The sequence below is a fragment of the Palaemon carinicauda genome, chromosome 42, assembly GCF_036898095.1.
Source record: "Palaemon carinicauda isolate YSFRI2023 chromosome 42, ASM3689809v2, whole genome shotgun sequence".
Lineage (NCBI taxonomy): Eukaryota > Metazoa > Arthropoda > Malacostraca > Decapoda > Palaemonidae > Palaemon > Palaemon carinicauda.
In genome coordinates, this window is record NC_090766.1 from 11,270,511 (window position 1) to 11,276,510 (window position 6,000).

Sequence of the window (6,000 nt, forward strand, 5' to 3'; positions counted from 1 at the left end):
ATAACTTGAGAGAGAGAGAGAGAGAGAGAGAGAGAGAGAGGAGAGAGAGAGAGAGAGAGAGAGAGAAAATTGTATATTATCTGGCATCATAACATCAATGGTCATAAATGCCAATTGGAGTATGCTTAATAAATAATTAATAACTTGAGAGAGAGAGAGAGAGGAGAGAGAGAGAGAGAGGGAGAGAGAGAGAGAGAGAGAGAGAGAGAGAGAGAGAGAGAGAGAGAGAGAATTACAAGGATTTTGGATGTCTCTGAGACTTTTAGGCAATCCCCAGAGACTCTATTTGCTCTTGGGTAGGGCAAATTAGTTTGTTTAGAAGGAAATACAAAATGAATTCGTTTACGGTATTACTGTTCACTACGTGAGAGAGAGAGAGAGAGAGAGAGAGAGAGAGAGAGAGAGAGAGAGAGAGAGAGAGAGAGAGTGTGTGTGTTACAAGGATTTTTGATGCTTCAAAAACCTTTTAGTCCACCCGCGGAGACTCAATTTGCTCTTGGGTAGAGTGAATTAGATTTAGACAGATTTTATGATCTTGAATTTGTTTACAGTATTACTACTACTACTACTACTACTACTACTACTACTACTACTATTATTATTATTATTATTATTATTATTACTTGCTAAGCTACAACCCTGGTTGAAAGAACAGGATACTATAAGCCCGGGGGCACTAACAGGGAAAATAGCCCAGTGAGGAAAGGAAACAAGGAAAATCAAAATATTCTAAGAACACTAATAACATTAGAATAAATATCTCCTATATAAACTATGAAAACTACGAGAGAGAGAGAGAGAGAGAGAGAGAGAGAGAGAGAGAGAGAGAGAGAGAGAGAGAGAGAGGTCACCCCTTTGCAGACAGGACATTAGCATTCCGTCTACGAACGGACGGAAGAAAGCAAGCCAAATCGAAACCCATATCCTACGGCGTTACATTCCGACGGACACAGATATTCCCCCTCAAAAAAAATCCTTGACGCTACGCCACATGAATCAGGAATATAGGAGACGGCCAAATCGGTTCTTATTGAAAGCGGTCGTGTTATGGGCATTTTCTCATCCTTGGATGTAGTGGCGAAGTAAAAGGACCGCTTGCTATGCTATGCGTGCTGAATAATGACAGTTTCTTTCGTGTGGAAGCTGAAACTTTTCTTAAATTTTGTTATTTGTATTGTTGTTATTGTTATTGTTATTGTTGTTTTGTTACTGTTGTTATTGTTATTGTTGTTTTGTTATTGTTGTTTTGTTATTGTCATTATTATTGTTGTATTGTTATTGTTGTTTTGTTATTGTTGTTGTTATTAATAATAGCTAAGCTACAAGCCTAGTTGAAATTCAAGATACTATAAGCCAAAGGGCTCCAACAAGGAAAAATAGCCCAGTGAGGAAAGGAAACAAGGAAGTAAATAATTTACAAGAGAAGTAATGAATAATTAAAATATTCTAAGAACAGTAACATCAAAATAGATCTTTCATATATAAACACTAAAAACTTCAAAAAAAAAAAAGAAGAGGGAGAGAAACAAGAGAGAATACTGTGCCCGAGAGTAATCATTTTATACATATGTGGGGTCTAGCCCCGTGCTTAATGCCCATGTGGGCACCCTATCCAGACAAATAGACCACATACTTAGTGGGTATGAACAGAGTTCAATCTGTACAGATTTGGGCCTCTACGAATATAACCAGTCCTCTATAGAGTGGATACAATTCTAGCCTGATATGATAAATAATTTTCTACAAATTCAAAAGAATGTTTAGTTTTCCCGATAGTAGGTAGTAGGTTGGCCAGGGCACCAGCCACCCGTTGAGATACCACCGCTAGAGAGTTATTTGGTCCTTTGACTGGCCAGACAGTACTATATTGGATCCCCCTATCTGGTTACGGCGTATTTTGTCTTTGCCTACACATACATCGAATAGTCTAACCTATTCTTACCATATTCTCCTCTGTCCTCATACACCTAACAACACTGAGATTACCAAACAATTATTCTTGGTTCAAGGGGTAAACTACTGCAATGTAATTGTTCAATGGCTACTTTCCTCTTAGTAAAAGTAGAAGCACATTTTTAACCATGGTAAGCAGCTTTTCTAAGATAAGGACATTCCAAAATCAAACCATCGTTTCCTGGTCTTGGGTAGTGCCATAGCCTCTGTACCCTTGCCTTCTACTGTCTTGGACTAGAGTTCTCTTGATTGAGGGTACACTCGGGCATGCTATTCTATCTTATTTCTCTTCCTCTTGTTTTTTTTCAGGTTTTTATAGTTTTAATAGGAGATATTTATTTCAATGTTATTACTCTTCTTAAAATGTTTTATTTTTCCTTGTTTCCTTTCCTCACTAGGCTATTTTCCCTGTTAGGGTTCCTGGGCTTATAGCATCCTGCTTTTCCAACTAGGGTTGTAGCTTAGCAAGTAGTAGTAGTAATAATAATAATAATAATAATAATAATAATAATAAAACGCACGTAGAGGAGCGGAAACATAACCTCCTTCAAACTTCGTTGGCGGAGGTAATAACAATCGCATGGCAATATTTCATTTTTCCTTGTTTCCTTTCCTCACTAAGCTATTTTCCCTGTTCGAGTCCCTGGGCTTATAGCATCCTGCTTTTCCATCTAGGGTTGTAGCTAAGTAAGTAATAATAATAATAATAATAATAATAATAATAATAAAACGCACGTACAGGGCGAAATATATAACCTCCTTCCAACTTCGTTGACGGAGGTCATAATCGCATGGCAATATTTCCACATATTTCCTAAACATAATTTCTACAACTCAAAAATCTTATCATTTTCATGTTTGATCTTTATCTCGAAACCGCAGCATTGCATATCTCATTATTCCATTAGATCCAGATCGCCTCCGATTCAGTTAATTATTATTATTATTATTATTATTATTATTATTATTATTATTATTATTATTAGCCAAGCTACAACCCTAGTTGGAAAAGCAAGATACTATAAGCCCAAGGACTCCAACAGGGAAAAATAGCCCTTTGAGGAAAGGAAATAAAGAAATAAATAAATGATGAGAATAAATTAATAATATATCATTCTAAAAATAGTAACAGCGTCAAAACAGATATAGCCTATATAAACTATTAACAACGTCAAAAACAGATGTCATATATAAACTATTAACAACGTCAAAAACAGATATGTCCTATATAAACTATTAACAACGTCAAAAACAGATATGCCATATATAAACTATTAACAACGTCAAAAACAGATGTCATATATAAACTATTAACAACGTCAAAAACAGATATGTCCTATATAACTATCAACAACGTCAAAAACAGATATGTCATATATAAACAATAAAAAGACTCATGTCCGCCTGGTCAACATAAAAACATTTGCTCCAACTTTGAGCTTTTGAAGTTCTACTGACTCAACTACCCGATTAGAAAGATCATTCCACGTCTTGGTAACAGCTGGAATAAAACTTTTAGAATACTGTGTAGTATTGGGCCTCATGATGGAGAAGTTCTACTGAGTCCATTATGGTTGAATCTGAGAGATTAATAATCACGTGGCGAGAACCAAAAGATTAATACCCAAAAATCCCGAAATTCTGGCCTAGCCACTATTCATGAACTACGAGCTTGGACAGTTCTTATTTCTCCGACTCCCTTCCCTTGATTTCTCGGTTTTAATTTTTTTCACTTGGAATTTCTACCAATCATCTGCCATCCCAGTTGAAGAAGAAGAAGAAGAAGAATAAGAATTAACTTGAGAAGAAGAAGAAGAAGGATTAACTTGAGAAGAGGAAGAATAAGGTTTAACTTGAGAAGAGGAGGAGGAAGAAGAATAAGGATTAACTTGAGAAAAAGAAGAATTATCTTGAGAAGAAGAAGAATTAACTTAAGAAGAAGAAGAATTAACTTAAGAAGAAGAAGAATTAACTGAAGAAGAAGAAGATGATGATGAAGAAGAATTAACTTAAGAAGAAGGAGAAGAAGAAGAAGAAGAAGAAGAAGAAGAAGAAGAAGAAGAAGAATTAACTTGAGTAGAAGAAGAAGACGAAGAAGAAGAATTAACTTGAGTAGAAGAAGAAGAAGAAGAATTACTAGAGATGAAGGAGAAGTAGAACTAACTTAAGAGGAAGAAGAAAAAGAAGAAAAAGAAGAAGAATTAACTTCATAAAAGAAAAAATATTAACCTAATAAAACATGAAAAAGAAGAATTAGCTTGAAAAAAAAATTAACGAAGAAAAAAAAAAGAAGAATTGAGAAGAAGAATTAACTTGAGAAGAGGAAGAAGAATTAACTTAAGAAGAAGAAGAAGTAGAAGAAGAATAAGAAGAATGATTAACTTGAGAAGAAGAAGAAGAGAAAGAGGAAGAAAAAGAAGAATTAACTTTAGAAGAAGAAGAGGAGCAAGAAGAAGAATCAACTCGAGAAGAAGAATCAACTTGAAAGGAAAAATATTAACCTAATAAAAGAAGAAAAAGAACAACTAGCTGAGAAAAAAATTATCTTGAATAAAAAAGGAGAATTGAGAAGAAGAATTAACTTAATAAAAGAAAAAATATTAACCAAATAAAACAAGAAAAAGAAGAATTAGCTTGAGAAAAAAAAAATACCTTGAAGAAAAAAAAAGGAGAATTGAGAAGAAAAATTAACATAATAAAAGAAAAATATGTTAACTTAATAAAACAAGAAAAAGAAGAATTAGCTTGAGAAAAAAAAATTAACTTGAGGAAAAAAAAAAGGAGAATTGAGAAGAAGAATTAACTTACTAAAAGAAAAAATATTAACTTAATATAACAAAAAAAAAGAAGAATTAGCTTGAGAAAAAAAAATCAACTTGAAGAAAAAAAAGGAGAATTGAGAAGAAGAATTAACTTAATAAAGAAAAAATATTAACCTAATAAAACAAGAAAAAGAAGAATTAGCTGAGAAAGAAAAAATTAACATAAAAAAAAGGAGAATTAAGAAGAATTAACTTAATAAAGAAAAAAAATATTAACCTAATAAAACAAGAAAAAGAAGAATTAGCTTGAGAAAGAAAAAATTAACATAAAAAAAGGAGAATTAAGAAGAATTAACTTAATAAAAGAAAAAATATTAACTTAATAAAAAAGAAAAAGAAGAATTAGCTTGAGAAAGAAAAAATTAACATAAAAAAAGGAGAATTAAGAAGAATTAACTTAATAAAAGAAAAAATATTAACTTAATAAAAAAAGAAAAAGAAGAATTAGCTTCAGAAAAAAAAATCAGCTTGAAAAAAAAAAAAGGAGAATTGAGAAGAATTAAACTTAATAAAAGAAAAAAATATTACCCTAATAAAACAAGAAAAAGAAGAATTAGCTGAGAAAGAAAAAAATTAACATAAAAAAAAGGAGAATTAAGAAGAATTAACTTAATGAAAGAAAAAAATATTAACTTAATAAAACAAGAAAAAGAAGAATTAGCTTGAGAAAAAAAAATCAACTTGAAGAAAAAAAAAAGGAGAATTGAGAAGAAGAATTAACTCCAGAAGATAATGATGAAGAATCAACTCGAGAAGAAGAATTAACTTAATAAAAGAAAAAATATTAACCTAATAAAACAAGAAAAAGAAGAACTAGCAGAGAAAAAAAAATTAACTTGAATAAAAAAAGGAGAATTGAGAAGAAGAAATAACTTAATAAAAGAAAAAATATTAACCTAATAAAACAAGAAAAAGAAGAATTAGCTTGAGAAAACTAAATTTAACTTGAAGAAAAAAAGGAGAATTAAGAAAAAGAATTAACTTGAGAAAAGATGATGATGAAGAATCAACTCCGAGAATTTACGTTCATCAACAGAGCACATGTTCCCCCCATCGAAGACAAAAAAAAAGACAATTAACTTTTGAATAATTCAGGATCTGTGAAAGAATCTCGCTTCGGGAGCGGACAGCCAACATCTCTTCGTTAGCGGTTATAAAAACCGAGGCAAAATTATTCCACCTGGAGGTGAAATTGAATCAACCTTGATAATTTCGTTGCAAGAAG